This window comes from Petromyzon marinus, chromosome 10, assembly GCF_048934315.1.
Source record: "Petromyzon marinus isolate PM22_M1 ecotype Great Lakes invasive population chromosome 10, UKy_Petmar_22M1.pri1.0, whole genome shotgun sequence".
NCBI lineage: Eukaryota > Metazoa > Chordata > Hyperoartia > Petromyzontiformes > Petromyzontidae > Petromyzon > Petromyzon marinus.
In genome coordinates this window covers 17158055-17176088 of record NC_133676.1, presented here as the reverse complement: position 1 = coordinate 17176088, position 18034 = coordinate 17158055, and the positions used below count along the sequence as shown (strand labels likewise).

Below are 18034 nucleotides of genomic sequence, written 5' to 3'. Positions count from 1 at the left end.
GACATCGGTTCATGAATCAAACATCGGTGCATGAATCAGACATCGTGCATGAATCAGACATCGGTGCATGAATCAGACATCGTGCATGAATTAGACATCGTGCATGAATCAGACATCGGTTCATGAATCAGACATCGGTGCATGAATCAGACATTGGTGCATGAATCAGACATCGTGCATGAATCAGACATCGGCGCATGAATCAGATATCGGTGCATGAATCAGACATCGGTGCATGAATCAGACATCGGTGCATGAATCAGATATCGGTGCATGAATCAGACATCGGTGCATGAATCAGACATCGGTGCATGAATCAGACATCGTGCATGAATCAGATATCGGTGCATGAATCAGACATCGGTGCATGAATCAGACATCGGTGCATGAATCAGACATCGGTGCATGAATCAGACATCGGTTCATGAATCAGACATCGGTGCATGAATCAGACATCGTGCATGAATCAGACATCGGTGCATGAATCAGACATCGGTGCATGAATCAGACATCGTGCATGAATCAGACATCGGCGCATGAATCAGATATCGGTGCATGAATCAGACATCGGTGCATGAATCAGACATCGGTGCATGAATCAGATATCGGTGCATGAATCAGACATCGGTGCATGAATCAGACATCGGTGCATGAATCAGACATCGTGCATGAATCAGACATCGTGCATGAATCAGACATTGGTGCATGAATCAGACATCGTGCATGAATCAGACATCGGTGCATGAATCAGACATCGGTGCATGAATCAGACATCGTGCATGAATCAGACATCGGTGCATGAATCAGACATCGGTGCATGAATCAGACATTGGTGCATGAATCAGACATCGGTGCATGAATCAAACATCGGTTCATGAATTAGACATCGTGCATGAATCAGACATCGTGCATGAATCAGATATCGGTGCATGAATCAGACATCGGTGCATGAATCAGACATCGTGCATGAATCAGACATCGGCGCATGAATCAGATATCGGTGCATGAATCAGACATCGGTGCATGAATCAGACATCGGTGCATGAATCAGATATCGGTGCATGAATCAGACATCGGTGTATGATTCAGACATCGGTGCATGAATCAGACATTGGTGCATGAATCAGACATCATGCATGAATCAGACATCGTGCATGAATCAGACATCGGTGTATGATGTCCTTGCAGTCTGCAGTTTAAGGGGTTTAACATGCACAGTAGAAGGAGAAGATCTGACAAGATAATATACATGTCTTGTCAAAGATGCAAAAGAGAGTGAGTTACATGTTGGTGACCCATTACAATAAATGAGGCAACGTGCGCATGAATCAAAAACGTACACAAATATTATTGAACTTCTAAATTAGGCACAACTTACAATTCGAACACTTGAGTATCATAATTAATTAAAAGCAATAGCAGTTGGTATTTTGTCCCCAGCCATAAATGATCTGCAATCCATGAAGTGATGTTTCCACTTCCTTTGGACTATTTCACTCTTGTGCAATAATGTTCGTTCTGCTAAAACATTGACGGATGGTGTTATTTATACCAAGAATAGTTTCTCAAATTACATTTTTATAATTAATTTAACTCTTGCTCATAGTACAGATGTATTCATGAGACCTCTACTTATGTAGATTTTGTTACTGAGGAACTGAACTCGTTAGCTCTCAAACATAAATACGTCTTCAATGTAACGTCAACGTATCGTCACAAGAAACTGACAGCTACCAAGATGTCTCCCATGCCATGCAAGAGTCACGTAAACAACATTTCAAACCTGAAGTCATTCACAGGATAGTCTCCCAGATAAACACTCGTGTGCCAAGTAAGACGAAAGTAGCTCACGGATAGGCACATGTACTTACACTGCCAGTGCATATGGCAAGGTGTGCTTGTACTGCCATATCACAAGATACTCTCCGATATGTCCTCGATGCATTTTAGCACTAACGTTTCATATTAAATGTTTTTTTTTAAATCCAATATTCTCTATTAAATGCACTAGTTCATGAAAAATGTCTCATCCAAAACTACCACAGTGACTCTCGCACAGAAGTGTGATCTAGAGACAGGCTGATTCAAAGCAACTCACTGTTAGCATTTGCGACCCTGGTGTGGTACCGATATAATTAGGGTCAATGGCACAGGGACTATGACAGAGAGGTTTTTTTCACATGCAACGATGTCTGTACAATCCACCAAAACTGCACATCCCAACTGCGGCATTTGAGGCATGCTCAATCACCCCTCGGATTAATGTACTTCGAAAACGTTTCTGTTTTGTTCAGCCATTGGCAAGAAGGACTGAAACCATGAAGCTCAAGGCACACACGAGAACTCGTGTTACAGGATATTAGTCGCCTGCCCACGCCTGCAATGCAAGGAACTCAGCACTACCAGTTCAGTGTTCCGAGACGACTTCCATCTCAGGGGCATCATTCACCTGAGCGAGCAACCACATCCAATGGATTTCAGCTTTTAACGCCTATTCGGTTACATAACGGTGCTGGAGTCGCATAGCAAAGTGCGATTTTCAAAAAGTAGAAATGTTAAAAAGTCAAAGTGTTCCCAAATCCGTGTGAACATTGGTGCCTCTCATCTCGTTCGGGACACCCGTACTGTACCAGTGGTGGAAACTCCACAATCGTATGCCGCCTGATTCTGAGTCGTCTAGCATAACATTTGTAAAACATCTTGAAACTAAGATTCTTTATGGAGTTTGTACATCAAGTATTTGTCTGTACCAGCACTTACGAGCCTCAGCCACACATGGCTTCACTGAGTGGCCTTCACTGAGTGCTATCGACGGGATGAGAAAGTGGCGCATCATTTTGTCGGCTTCTGGCAATATATAAATGCACGCAGCCACTTATTTCTCATCATACAAAATGTCGGGATGAAGCTGGCATTGTCGCGAACTTGTTGCCGTCAAAAACAAATTGTCGACGCTGCAGCAGTCTCCCAATCTGTCATCAGCTTAGCCAGGCACGTCGACCACCAGCACTCAGCCATCCCTGGCGACGTTCACATTCAGCTACATTGAGGACCAGCTGCTCACAGCTACTTGGTGCCGAATGCGCCTTTGCTAGCTTAACAAATGCACTTTGAAAATATAAAACTACAACCTTTAAACTATTCTTGAATTTTATCAGGTAAAGGCCCAATGAGCTATAACTGTAGCTCTTTTTCAGAAGCGACCTGGCTATCACAAATGATGGCTCAACGAAGTGGCTTGTCGCGTGGACATTTAAAGCAGCCAAATATTCTAAACGCGTGATGTTTTTCTAAATGTGGAAGGAAAAACGGGAGGACTCAGAGAAAAATCCATGCGATCACGATGAGAACATGCAAACTTGAAATATACAGTAGGCGTCAGGGTCGGGATCGAACCCACGACCTCCTATATACCAGGCGAGGGAGTTAACATCTCGCCACTGTGTCGGCGGAGTTATTTGACCATACTTCACCACACTGGTCAGTGTGAGTTGCGTGTGCATAGTAGTGCAGTAACGACGTCATTAACTGCACAGCCTTCTGTTTCCCACAATATAGCTCCGCAGCAGCCTATAACAACCTCGTGTGCATGGCAGTTCCTCATGCAAGCAAAACCCATGCTGAACACTGCTTAGCTTCAGAGACCTGACAAGCTTGGATCATTGTGGGTCATTTGGTCATGAGGCTTTAACAGTGAATATTTACATTCCCACCGTCTTCAACAGCTCACAGCCACTTACTTGGGAACGCTGTCGCGCCATCTCCAATGGTTCTCGCCTTGACCCACATCGTCAGGCGGTGAATCTCTGTCCATTGTTTGGGGGCCGTGTAGCGGGTTCGAGCCCAACATGCATCACTGGCAACACAAGCTATCTGGACTGCTCCCTAGCGCTCCCGTGGCGATTCGCAGACCGGTTCACTTCAGTTGTGCAGATTGGACATAAACATGCAGGATACTAAATCTCTGTGGGCTCCTCACAGGACGCGTACATGCACGGCCCTCTAATGGTGCATACTCGACGGACAAATGAAACAACTGTATTACACACGTGTGACAACAGCAGGAATAATATAAACATAAACTCCTTTTATTAATGATGGACACTTAATAACTGTATCGAGGATCATTACCGATTCAACACAATAGCCTTAAAAACGGACGGCATGATTAGAGAGAAAGATGGGAATCCTAGCCAGGCACACTGGGACAGAGCTATATGGTCCACAGCAGTATATGGCTGGGTACCTCTTCTGCTGTGCTGTTCTTTAGCAATCCCTGAGCATCCCTCTGGTGTCCATCCCTCAAGTGGAATGCGGTCAACGTTCAACCAGCACTGGATACGCTGCGAGTAGCTCTGGTCGTGAGCAGTGATCAGCACTTGTGTTTGTGTGTGTGAGATTTGATTTCAAGATTTCTTCAACAATACCCCGATCGTGCCAATGGCGTCTCAACACAGGATTAAGCTCTCGTTATAGCTGTTGTATTAAATCCTTAAAACAATCTTAACTATCGTGTTTATTTCCATATTTCCTCATTTAGACTTTGAACGTTACGTTATTTCCAACATTTATATATACAGTGTATTATTAAACTTGCATCATTTAAATGTTCAATTTCGCTCAATTGCTCAGATGACCTTTCTCAACGTATGCTAATTGTACGTTAAACGTTCCGGTAAATATTCAAATCACGGTGGCTGGACACATGAATGTATATTTGCATTGATGCCCCCCCCCCACTCTCCTCCTCCTGCGAGGGTGCACTGAGCCTGGCGCTGCCCCGCGTGTCATCATCCCCGCACGCGCAGCAGCAGCAGCAGCGAGCGGCGACTGCAGACGGACAGCGCCGCGCCTGCTCCAGCTGTGTCGCCATCCGTGCGGGGCTGCTCGCGGAATCCGTTCAAGCCGGGCCAGCGGCACCGGTGTGCTTGGGGGGTGAGTTCGCCAGAAGCCCCCCCCCCCCCGTTCGCCACGCTTCTGAGCCACACGAAATGTCACGACGCCAGTCTCTGCGCAAACGTTCGGCGACGGCGGCTCGCCTCTCATTCCGGGAATCGTCCGCGGGCCGTCGCCGACGATTGACCTTTGCCGACCCTTCCAGGAGGCGTCAGTTGCGCGTGATGCGATCGTTACTTTAACGTGGCGATGGCAGGAGCGTGTGCCCGCGACTGCAGACAGGGATGTTGCCTCGATTCAACAAACACGAGGATTGGGATGAACATTTGAAAGTGTTTTGTGCAGAATGTCCATAGGTTCGATCTAATGGGATTCGGTGTGGGAAGGCAAGTTCATTTTAAAGGAGTTTCCAAAACATACCTAATCTATTTCTATGGTAATGTACGGCAATTGTTATGTCTTTGTAAGGCGTATTGTGGTAAACAGGTATTTTGATAGAGTCTACGTGCCGTATATTAAAGGCTCATTGTGCACATGTAGCCATGGCACTGTAGGAAGCAGAACCAATGAATCACCTCCACAGCACAAAGGCTTTCTACATCATAAAACGCATCAAACACAACATTAGCTTTTCAGACTATATTTCCTGGTAGCGAATACAAATGTATATCTGGTTGGGCTTGCCATGAAAGTGCCTCCATGAAATACATTATGATGACGATGAGCACGAAGATATTTGGTCCAATAAACATACAGTACTGTATAGTTTCGTGTTGGCTACTTTACGCAGTTTAATAAAGGATCTTCAGAATTAACAATTCGGCACTTAAGATGGCAAATTAAACACAGCGTTGCTATTTACAAGCAAGGTATAAATGATGAATACATAAAGTAGGTTTTTTTTATTCGCAATGGTCCAAATATTCTACATACTTGACAACTTTAATCAACAAAATCTAGATTGGGCCATAGCCCAATAAAAAAGCAAGGAATCTCAGCATCCACGTGAATGTGTTTTCGTAATTCAGACAAGTTGAAAGATAAACGACTCCGACATTCTGCTGAGTCGCTCTGCAATGACGTGCATGTGGCGGCCGGCTCGGGAAGGATTTATCGAGAAAGCGATTTGCGTATTAATAACGTGCCATTCGTGTCATCTCCAAAGAAACACGAATTCTGTGCTTCCAAGAGTTTAATTTCATCAGATGAAGTTTGTGTTGCTGTCACGTGATCATAACAGCGGCTGCCGCCTGTCTTGTTGCCATCCCAGCCAAAATCGAAAGCAGGTTTTCTCGAACGCTATATCTCTCACTCCTGCCACACAGTTCATCGTGCCACTTTGATTTCGTCTTCTCCGTTCGGATTGCATATCGTGTTATTACGCGGGGCACCCATTTGATGATTGGTGCACGGAGATAACCCGCACCATTATTTCACCCGTCCTCACAGGGTACGTGGATTGATGCACGTTGTGATCAGGCTACGTGGTAACACGGCCATGTACGAGTCCCTGTGAAGGACTCGGAATGCCATTGGCACTTTGAAATCACCGTACTTTCACAAGTTACATTGCTCTTCGTACAGAATTGCTCGTGTAATAATGTATGAACCCCGATGGTAATTTGCACGGAGTGCTTACATTGCAAATGAAAAGGTTGTGAATTCCAAATTCGGGTTTCAACTGATCTCATTATCCACCCGTGGGGGATAAAACACAGTACCACTGCAAGTTGTCCTGTGCAGAAATTGAAATGGAAGTATGGACTTTCTACCACCGACTAAAAACTAGCAACAGAGATACAATCAAAACACATGCTACTAATGCAATAGTGTGCAGGTCTTGGCCTTCTTACCTTCTTTCAACCCAGCACATATAATACCCTCCGTATTATATAATACCCTCTGTGTTGTATGTGCTGAATCATTCAAAAGCCACACTGTCTGTAAAAACCCATCACAATAGGAGAATGCGTGCAGGGTGGAAACAAATAGCATGCAAAGGTGTGATGCTCAAAAACAGTAGGAAGGCACGATTACCATCGTGCATGGAATACATGTCATGTGACTATTACATTGCACTAAACGAGCTGGTGGTTTGGACAAGGCTAATTAAAGCAAGCCGAATGTTATGTTTGTAGATAATCATATGGTTGAAGTCTATGATAAAAATGTAAAGGCCATTCAGATAATCCCAGCTCATCTCCCCAACAATACAATGCCATTGTTATAAACCTCTCCCTGCTGAATACCTCCACTGGCTTTAATTTAATTACACTTTGGTATGTTTGTTAAACCTATTCATTACCATGATCTTCCTTTTAATCCTTTAATTATTTTCTTATGTAATGATGTGAAGTTGTCCAAGTCCTTTTACAACTGTGCACGGCTCCATGCAGTTTACATTATCTTGCGCAGTTCTTCTACCATGTGTAGGCCACATAAAAAAAAAAAAACATCAGCAGCAATGCCACATTATTAAATCTGTTCTCTTACGAAGATTCAGCTGTTTTGCTACAGTTTTTTTTTACCTCAGAGTTACTTTTTTCTCAAGCTCGTCACTATTCTTTGCCATTTGCAGATAATTATTCGTCCACTGCTGCTTGGTGCCTCTCGTACTAAACTATTTTTTTTATTTTACCAGGTAAGGCCCACTGAGCTATATAGTTATTTTTCAGAAGCCACCTGGCCACATATGATAGCTTAACGAAGCAGCTTGTCACGTGGACATTTGTTTGAAGCCAAACACTCTAAACGCACGTTTCTAAATGTGGAGGAAAAACCAAAGGACCCGGAGAGAAATACACACGACCATGGGGAGAACACGCAAACTCCAAATATATAGGCGTCAGGGTCTGGATCGAACATACGACCTCCTGTATACCAGGCGAGGGAGTTAACTTCTCACCACCGCCCACTTGTTCCACTGGCACATCCTAGCCACGCCAGTATGGGGGACTCGCGATACAGGTGTTTTTTTTCCCACTGGATATTTGTAGAAGAGCCGAGCCAAAGCCAATTCCGGCCTCACAAGATATCTGAATCGGCCTCCCAGCCAAGCCAGACCAAGGGGCGGGGGTTAATCAGGGTAATCCTTGCTTGTAACATCGGTGGCACGGCTTGGGTTCTGCAGGGGAAAGACAACCTGGCACCTCCTGAGCTGTGTCCAGATGGCTCGGCCCAGCCGTAGCATGGCTCGAGTGTGCGAGATTGCGTTTGGTCATGCAGATCCTCCCGTTCACAAGCCATTAAACCTTTATGACTTCATAGTCGACTGAATGTTCTGTTTCAATGTGTTTTTTTATCCTTAAGTAGTTATAAAGCTATATTCTTACAACGCCCTTAGCAAAAAGCACGATGAATGAGAGCTAGACCAGTATGGAATATAACCACGATTTATATCCCAACAAGGCTGCATAAGGTGTGCAGTGATAATATATTCGTTTATACATTTCCAGCAGAAAAGGCATGCAAACTGCACCACCAGATGGTAAGAAAGATGAAAGAGTAACCTCTTCAAGAGCACGCTCTGTCTGTTTAAAGAGATTAGGCTCAGATCGCAGCTCAGTTGTTACGGCAGTCCGAATCAAGCTGAGTGGTGAATGAGAGAAGTCTGGGTATGCTGACCAATCGAATTTGACAAAATGCCAATTCACTACAGCAACTTCAGAAAAGGCATTCTTGCAGTCCAAAATACATTTGAAGCAGAATCAGAACCACGATGGGAAGGATATGAAACAGCAGCGTTAGAGATACCAGCAGAGACGTGCTCGGTCCAACAGTGAAAACAATAAATACAAAAATGGGCAAACGTTCCAACAAAAGAAGCTATATAAAATGCGATAACCTTAAAAATAAAGAATTGGATGGCTCCTAAGAAGAAACAGTGGATGATGCAGGCTAAGACATAAGAGCAAACACAAGTCAGCAGAGATTGCTATAATCAGGTGGAGGATATGTACAGTTATATTCTTGGTTCTTTCGGTGAAGTCACGTAGAAGGGAAATAATAATAAAATAATAATTAAACATTATATAATAAAATTCTCACGACGTTTCGGCCACAACCAACGCAAGCAGCCGTTCTCAGGTGAAGAAACAGAGCTGTCAGAAAGACATTATGTTTTATTTGTATTATTTTATTATTTCCCTTCTACGTGACTTTACCGAAAGAACCAAGAATAGGAATCCCTGCAGTCACGAAAGCTTTAAATAGAAAAAAAAGCTATGTACAGTTATTTTGTAAACGTGTTCTACACTGCATGGAAGTGAACATTCCCCTTTTGCTCATTCCAGCAGGGAGAGTGATTGTGGAGACTGCCGCTGTGGTGAAGCACTGTCGTTCGTCTCGACGGCCTCCTGTCCCTTGGCTACTCATCAATGCCTTCTGCTAAGCCGTGGGCTTGCAACCATCACACACCAACTCTTGTCCTCATCCATAATTTTTCGGCTTTCAAATTTCATTGCATGAATAAATCATACAAATAAAACATGTTTGGTCAATTGTATGAACTGTGTTTTTGGATTTTTAAAAATACATTATTAAGCATCCATAAAGGAGAATTTAGTTGTTTCAGAGGTCTACTTAAATGAGTCACAATATATTCAAAACAATATTTTCTAGGAACATGGTCTCCACTCATTGTTAAAGCTAAGACATAGTAAGCAGTCACGATTTGGATGCTGAGCAAATGCATTGTACATCTGCAGTCTCGTCTGCTGATGTACTTTGCAAAATTAGAATTAATGAATACCTAAATTTAAATACACTTGATTTGTATAATGTAATGTTAAACTACTGGTGGATGGAAATACCAAAATATACAGTTACTGATTTTGTTTCTTTGAAGATGGCATTTTAATTATTTTATATTCATTACATTGTATATCTTGATAAGTCTCCAGTATCATTGTATTTTTATTTCATTGTTGGCTAAGTGATATTTTGTTTTCACGGGTATTTTTTAAAAAAGATTAATGTTTTTCCTTAAAATGTAAGATTTGCCTTTCCCACAGATATTTTTTTTTCAATCAAATACATTTAAAATGTGAAATATTCAAATCCAATAAGCTACAAATAATATCTGCATGTACTAATAGGTGTTTTCCCCTTTTTTCTGGCAACAAAAGTGATACCTTTTGCAAGGAATCATGTTTACATTAACCAGTCTTGTTGCCAGAAAAAATGGGGAAAAACCATATTCGTATATTTTGGTACTGGCAAAGGATGCCTCGTGAAATATCTGCATGCTTTAAACTAATTGTAAATGTTAGCACTTAAATATATATTTGAAAGCTACGAAAGTCTATATAGTTGCTTTATAAAAAAAAACACATTACGTACTTGCTATTACAATATACAACATATAATATTGCATTTTATTTCTCGTGGTAGTATACAGAAAATTACGTAATGAAATATATTCTTGATATCACACGCTACAACGTAATAGCATCATCTTTGCACAACCCTCAACACAACATACTTCATGGCTGGCGTTACCTTAAAAATGTACAGAAATAAAAATAAACTGTGCAATATGCTCTTAATTTTTTCTACAAAAAGTAAACGGCAAAATTTTGAACCTCCACAGAAATAAATAAAAAATACCCGATAGACCACTTCATGGACTCAACAGCAAACAGCGGGTGGTGAAAGTCAATGCAGAAACTCGAGAGACTAGAGCACCTTCCTGCCATAAACCGGCCAAATGCATGGCTTACGATGCGTGCGCGGTTGAATTGCAGTAGATGAGGCACAGGCTTTTTCTCAATTAAAGGGATCTGCATTGCGTTTGTTCAGTGGCTAGTGCTGGGCCTCTTGGTGGCTGGCAGGGCACGGAGCCCCCCCCCCCCCCCCATTTAGATGCTTCAGCGCCTCCTACACGCAGCAGCGGCCCTGGTGTGAGCGTCTGCCTTATTACACCGTGACAAATTTCATTTTCAGACACGCACTTCTGTTTTGTACATTCGCTTTTTTGTATTAAACATAGCAGATTAAATACTTGGATTGCTGTTCGTATTGCCAACCGTCGGTTGGTATGAAAGGGTTCTCGGTGTTTTATTTGCTGCGATGGAAACGTTAAGTGGCACGTGTTAACGGGGATTGTTACGGGAGGAGAGGAGACAAAGGGAATGAATCTGGTAAGAATTTATATTATATGAGTTAATGGCTCCCATGTGTGATTCTCGCACCAGGCTCTTACAGCCAACAACATGGGCGAGACGAATTTGCAGTGCGTCATTCCTGTAAATGTGGCTGCCTAGTGAAAAATACTTAAGCATTGGATCCACAAATCAAGCTTAAATCACACGCTTAAGAGTATTTCAGAGTTGGCCTTTACAGATGGTTATCTCTTAACTGTTGTGCCATCAGTTTGGAAGCTGATATTTCTGTATTTACCACGGAATAACTTTGGTGTTGTAAGGTCACCAATGGTGACACTACATAGCACGCACTAATTTAGACCAATAGCTTTTGATCCTAATTGACGATGCAACACCACCAATAATTCAGTGCCACCACTAATAATTCAATTCTATATGACGTTGTAAAGCGACCACAGGAAACAATGTTGAGGAATCATTAAGAAGCAAATGCAATGCATTAAGATCCAGTGCGAAGTGCGAGAGATGTGGAACACAGGAGACCCAGCTGAATCAGTCACGCCACTGGATGATTTATTGTTTGCTAGCCGATATTGGGTTAAAGCTTCGGGCAGCAGAATTTCTTAAATGGAAAATGAGCTCTCACTGCAAGCACGGAGGATTTCCAAGACATTTCCATTTTTAAATCTTGTGATTACCCTACATATTTATTTTAACACATATATTTGATTTATCAAATAGAAACCATGTGGGCTGCTGAAATTAACCATGTGTTAAATGTGAACTCATAGTATCACACCGACTAATCGACGATGTTACTGGTCAATATATAATAAGCTGTGTGTGCATGTGTGAATATTGTTAAGAAATATCGCCAGCATCAAGCATTGTCAGCAATTTGAGCGGCACAGCAAGCACACAGCGTGTTCATATTTTACACTTCAAGACGCCACATTTAATATCTACTGCATATATGCACACATAGCATTCATGAATTGTCAAGTTTTCCTTTACATTTCTGGCACGTACACAGACACACGAAAGCAGTGGTTGCTTTCATATCTGCTGCACGTGAGCTTCGACACATTAATGCCTCCAGGGCGGATGTCTTGCGGAGCCTAGCTTGCGAGCTGTATGATAAATAGGTTGTTTATGTGTGTGTGTGTGCGCGTGTTAATGACCAGAGTTCATTTGTTTCCAAAGGCGGCGGCTACTTAGCATGCACGGAGGGGTCTCCGCACCACCGGTCCCATTTTGCTTCGTGCGCTCGGCCTCGCGAACCCGCGATGCCGCGCGGGTTCGGGTCGCGCCCGACACTCCCCGCTGCTTTTTTTTATTTTATGAACGACATCGCTTTGCATGCGACACAACAACAACAACAACGACGGCGACGACACAACGACGGCGACGACGACACCGAAATGTAGAGAAATAAAACGCTAGGTTCCGTACACTGCATTGACGCGACCGTACCGTTAAAATCCTCACCGTGATACTTGAGAGCAGGGATAGGTATGTTAACAGTAAGACAATAGGAAAACAACAATAAGCCCCGCATATTTTTGAGGGATCGTCCTTTTGTATCAAAAGACAAACCCCCAAAAAAAACCCCCGATAATTATCCCGGCCGCACAAAGACCTCTCTCACCACCCACCTCAGACAGCGCGCACTCGCCACTGGCTGCCGTGCGCTCTCCTCCTCCAACTCTCCTCCTCCTCCTCCTCCGCTCTTCCCGTCCTTACGTCCGCTCCTCTCTCACCCTCCTCTATCTCTCTCTTCCTCTCTCTCTCTCTTCCTCTCTCTCTCTTCCTCTCTCGCCCTCGCTGCGCCTGTGAACGGAGCCGAGCAGACGACGCAGCAGCCCTCCCTGTGCTGCCGCCCTCTCGCTGGGGGGGGGGGTGTTTGGGGGGGGGTTCTCTTCCCGGGCCGCTTCGCTCGAGTGCCGGAGCGGAGCAGCGAGGCACCGCCGCTCACCGCCGCCGCCTTGCCGCCTGCCGGAGAATGCGGCTGGTCGAGCGACGCCCAAACCCGCAGCCCCGCTGCTCTGTCTATCACCATGGCTACCCGGTTGCCATGGCAGCGCGGTTTCCATAGGGAAACGGATGCGGGGGAGTATGGAGAGCGGAGGGGGGGGGGTTTGGGGGGGGGTTGGGGGCGGGGCGGCGAGCCCGACACGGCGGGGGGAGCGCGCGCGCGCCACTCGGGGTTTGCAGTCTCGAGCTGCCGAGCTGCTCCTCTGCGTGGTGTAGTGCACGGGGCCCTCGGGACTGCGCTCCGAACCCGGCAAAAACCCGGGTTCCATTCCCGGGCACGGCCAACACCCGTGACGATTATTTGCAGCGGTCCTGGGCCTCCTCCCCTTGGTCGACTCAGCCTCAACTGAGTCGCTGGGTGCGTTGCGTTAAACATCGTGACTGCGGGGCACAAAGGCGGACGGTCGGGGTGTTGCCCCCCACCCCCTGGTGTGCCGTTCAGGCTGTTCGCTAACAGCAGTGGCACCAACAGTCTGTGAAGGCTGTACGGGGGGGATCTTTGTGGCTGTGCGAGGAGCGGCGACTATGGGCGAGCCAGACCCGGCGTGGATAACGACGGAACGCTCTCGTGTCGGGGTTTGCATTCACGATCAGCGGCGCTTCTTTGCGTGTTAACACGGCCCTTGTGCTCGCGTCTGGATCGCCATGCCTACGTTGAGTCATCGCCCTTCTTACATTTTTGGGTTCTTGACTTTGCCGGAGACTGGCTGCTGCGGCAATGAGCAGATGGCCACGCCGCTACGTGCGCTGTCAAAGCTGCTGCATCATTTGCAAATGCCTTGGTCAAAGAAGTTGATACATCCACCAACGAAAAAAAAAATATATACATTTTAATGATTGGAAATATAGACATTTCATGAACATTAATGATTTTTTTTCGTTATTGGTCTCGAGGATGTGAAATGCTGTGACACCTCTGCAAATCTACCCAGGGATGACGAGGGCATGCATATGCACACGTGGAGGCGGTGTTCTGTAGTTCTTTGTCCAAGGCTATCCGAGGCACAGTCGTGTGATCTCCTCATACGCTCTTCACATTTAAACACGGCGTTAGGCTCCCGTGTTCGAAATATTGAAGTTTATTAAGTAAGTCTTGATTTAAAGCTTTCGTGACTGCAGGAATTCATATTCATTGGGTCTTTCGGTAAAGTCACGTAGATAGGTTGAAGGAAAATAACAAAAAACGACGACGTTTCGATCATGATGACGACCGCTTGTGTTGCGATCGAAACGTCGTCGTAGTTTTTTGTTATTGTTATTTTCTTTGAACGTGACTTTACCGAAAGACCCAAGGAATATTTATTAAGTAAGGTTAATTAAAAACCCGTTGTTATTATACGCTTCTGTGGTGGAGCAGTGGTTGTGATCGGTGACCACACTTCACTGTGAACCCGGCAACCTGGGAATGGATTCCTAACAACGGCTAACATTAGTGACAAATTACATCTGAACCCGCCCTGGCAACCGTAAAAGAGTACACCATTTCTCTTTTTATTCAATTAAGCGTTGGGTGGTGTTCATCTTTGATGATGGGTTTGAGCCAGTGTCAGGAATCCCACATTCATTTGACAGGTACCAGTACATCCATATTTCATACACAGATTTTAATAGTTCAATTACTCCTGTTTCCTATTTTAAGTGCTTTTCTGAATATCATACTGCAAGGGCGCTTTGAGCATCGCGCGATGATGAATGCATTTCCATGTAGAACGACAGCAGCAAGCAGTCCACGTGGAGTGAAACGTACGGTGCAGCACTACCTGGTGTCGAGGATCTCAGGCTGTTGGCGTTCATGGCGCCTGGAAGAGTCGTTGTGTTTGTTCACTGCTTGACCGGCAGGCCCAGGGCGGGGAAGGAAAGGGGTCCACAGAGCCGATTGCCCGGGCCCCCTTCACGCAAACGCTGCACGGGCGCGTGGCCCTCTCGGAATGCACTTCTCTGTTCAAGCAATCGACAATCTTCCGCTGCTCTGCCGATGGCCTGTAGCGAATCCGTGTTTGAGGATCCCTGCTCTCGCTGTAGTAAAGGTCACAAGGTCAAGACCCAGCTGGGCTTGAATTTTTAAAAATACGTTTTGGTTTTATTACAGAGAGAAATAAACACGTGTACGCTTTAAATACTACAAGAGTATGTTTTGAAGAAGAAAAAAAAAAACATACCTAAATTATCATTATTAAAATAAATGTCACAGTGATTAAACAGTATTCGATTAATTCACATTCCAAATGTTTACGTCAAATGAGTCGTGTTTATTTTTGATAATTCACAAAAAGGTGTGTACGTAATGTGAATTTAACCATTGTGTTGAATGCAGACAAGTTTTGTGCATGATGTGTCACACAGCGATGTATTGGGAACATGATTCCATGTACCCTTGCAGAGTACAGCACAATAACACCAGCACAAACGCAACTAACTGGAACATCGTGTCCACCGTACATTATAATCGCATTCAAACCAAGCAGCTCCGGGTTCTGTACGATGCTATTAAGGTGACCTTTAATGATCCACGATATTTTCCCATCCGTGCGCAGTTACGACAAATATTAACAAAGAATGGGTTCTGTGCAACACATAAAACACGCGAGTTACATTTATGAACCGTACATTGATGCGTGGATCGATAAATATGTCCCAGCATTATTGTCTCATGGTCCTTCCCATAATGCAGCGCCACAATGAGAAGTGACAGAGTCGAGGTCCTTGGGCTTCAAAACAACAAAGTCTATAAAAACAATGCCAGGATTTAAAATCCAAACAGACTTTCTCTGCAGATTTCCCTCCGAGTGAACGCACCCAGTGTCTAGCAATGTTGTGCTGTTTCTGCAATCCCTGCAAAAGCTAAATAAAGTTGCGTGCAAAAGTAAATTAGGCTAGCGGGAACAACGTGTGACCTTATTACATAGAGCGCATGGCATCGAGATTATACAGCGTTCAGAAGCACATCGAGTCGTATGGGGAGGTCACAGGTTTACAGTGAGGGAAAAAAGTATTTGATCCCCTGCTGATTTTGTACGTTTGCCCACTGACAAAGAAATGATCAGTCTAGAATTTAAATGGTAGGTTTATTTTAACAGTGAGAGACAGAATAACAACAACAAAATCCAGAAAAACGCATGTCAAAAATGTTATAAATTGATTTGCATTTTAATGAGGGAAATAAGGATTTGACCCCTCTGCAAAACATGACTTAGTACTTGGTGGCAAAACCCTTGTTGGCAATCACAGAGGTCAGACGTTTCTTGTAGTTGGCCACCAGGTTTGCGCACATCTCAGGAGGGATTTTGTCCCACTCCTCTTTGCAGATCTTCTCCAAGTCATTAAGGTTTCGAGGCTGACGTTTGGCAACTCGAACTTTCAGCTCCCTCCACAGATTTTCTATGGGATTAAGGTCTGGAGACTGGCTAGGCCACTCCAGGACCTTAATGTGCTTCTTCTTGAGCCACTCCTTTGTTGACTTGGCCGTGTGTTTTGGGTCATTGTCATGCTGGAATACCCATCCACGACCCATTTTCAATGCCCTGGCTGAGGGAAGGAGGTTCTCACCCAAGATTTGACGGTACATGGCCCCGTCCATCGTCCCTTTGATGAGGTGAAGTTGTCCTGTCCCCTTAGCAGAAAAACACCCCGAAAGCATAATGTTTCCACCTCCATGTTTGACGGTAGGGATGGTGTTCTTGGGGTCATAGGCAGCATTCCTCCTCCTCCAAACACGGCGAGTTGAGTTGATGCCAAAGAGCTTCATTTTGGTCTCATCTGACCACAACACTTTCACCCAGTTGTCCTCTGAATCATTCAGATGTTCATTGGAAAACTTCAGACGGGCATGTATATGTGCTTTCTTGAGCAGGGGGACCTTGCGGGCGCCGCAGGATTTCAGTCCTTCATGGCGTATTGTGTTACCAATTGTTTTCCTGGTGACTATGGTCCCAGCTGCCTTGAGATCATTGACAAGATCCTCCCGTGTAGTTCTGGGCTGATTACTCACCGTTCTCATGATCATTGCAACTCCACGAGGTGAGATCTTGCATGAAGCCCCAGGCCGAGGGAGATTGACAGTTCTTTTGTGTTGCTTCCATTTGCGAATAATCGCACCAACTGTTGTCACCTTCTCACCAAGCTGCTTGGCAATGGTCTTGTAGCCCATTCGAGCCTTGTGTAGGCCTACAATCTTGTCCCTGACATCCTTGGAGAGTTCTTTGGTCTTGGCCATGGTAGAGAGTTTGAAATCTGATTGATTGATTGCTTTTGTGGACAGGTGCCTTTTATACAGGTAACAAGCTGAGATTAAGAGCACTCCCTTTAAGAGTGTGTTCCTAATCTCAGCTCGTTACCTGTATAAAAGACACCTGGGAACCAGAAATCTTTCTGATTGAGAGGGGGTCAAATACTTATTTCCCTCATTAAAATGAAAATCAATTTATAACATTTTTGACGTGTTTTTCCGGATTTTTTGTTGTTGTTATTCTGTCTCTCACTGTTCAAATAAACCTACCATTAAAATTCTAGACTGATCATTTCTTTGTCAGTGGGCAAACTTACAAAATCAGCAGGGGATCAAATACTTTTTTCCCTCAATGTAGATGTAGCTAATAATATTCTACAATAGGAAACAGCTCTGTTAAGCTAAATAAATAAACAACGCATATCTTGCATCGCTGTCAAAATAAATACATTGGAAGCTGATATAACGTTCCCAGTGTTTGAATCATACACGTGCTCGTGAGATTAGAAACATCAGGCTGAGCTTTGTTATCGATCTATGATTGAAACAATGTGGAGAATGCAGATTGGAGCAGAATTTTTGATCAAGGCCCATGACATTTATGTACTATAATACAAGAGTCCGTTATAAATTGTGGTTGTTTTATGTGAACAAATACTACTTGAGATACAAATACAATTAGTCCCATGTCAACGTGCCTCCTTGCTATAAAACGCATGGAGTGTTGTTCATCCCAATAGCGGTTCTGCATTAGTGGTGGAAATTCCACATTCCT

At 44.3% G+C, this 18034-nt stretch overlaps 1 protein-coding gene across 1 annotated transcript in view; it reads right to left on the bottom strand.

The window, feature by feature from the left end:
• LOC116940819 (uncharacterized) overlaps window positions 1-13055 on the bottom strand; it is a 115847-nt gene extending 102792 nt beyond the window's left edge. The window contains exon 1 of the mRNA XM_032951042.2: window positions 12656-13055. The gene's annotated coding sequence lies outside the window, so the exon portion shown is untranslated. The remainder of the gene's footprint in view (window positions 1-12655) is intronic.
• Window positions 13056-18034: the final 4979 nt, after the last annotated feature.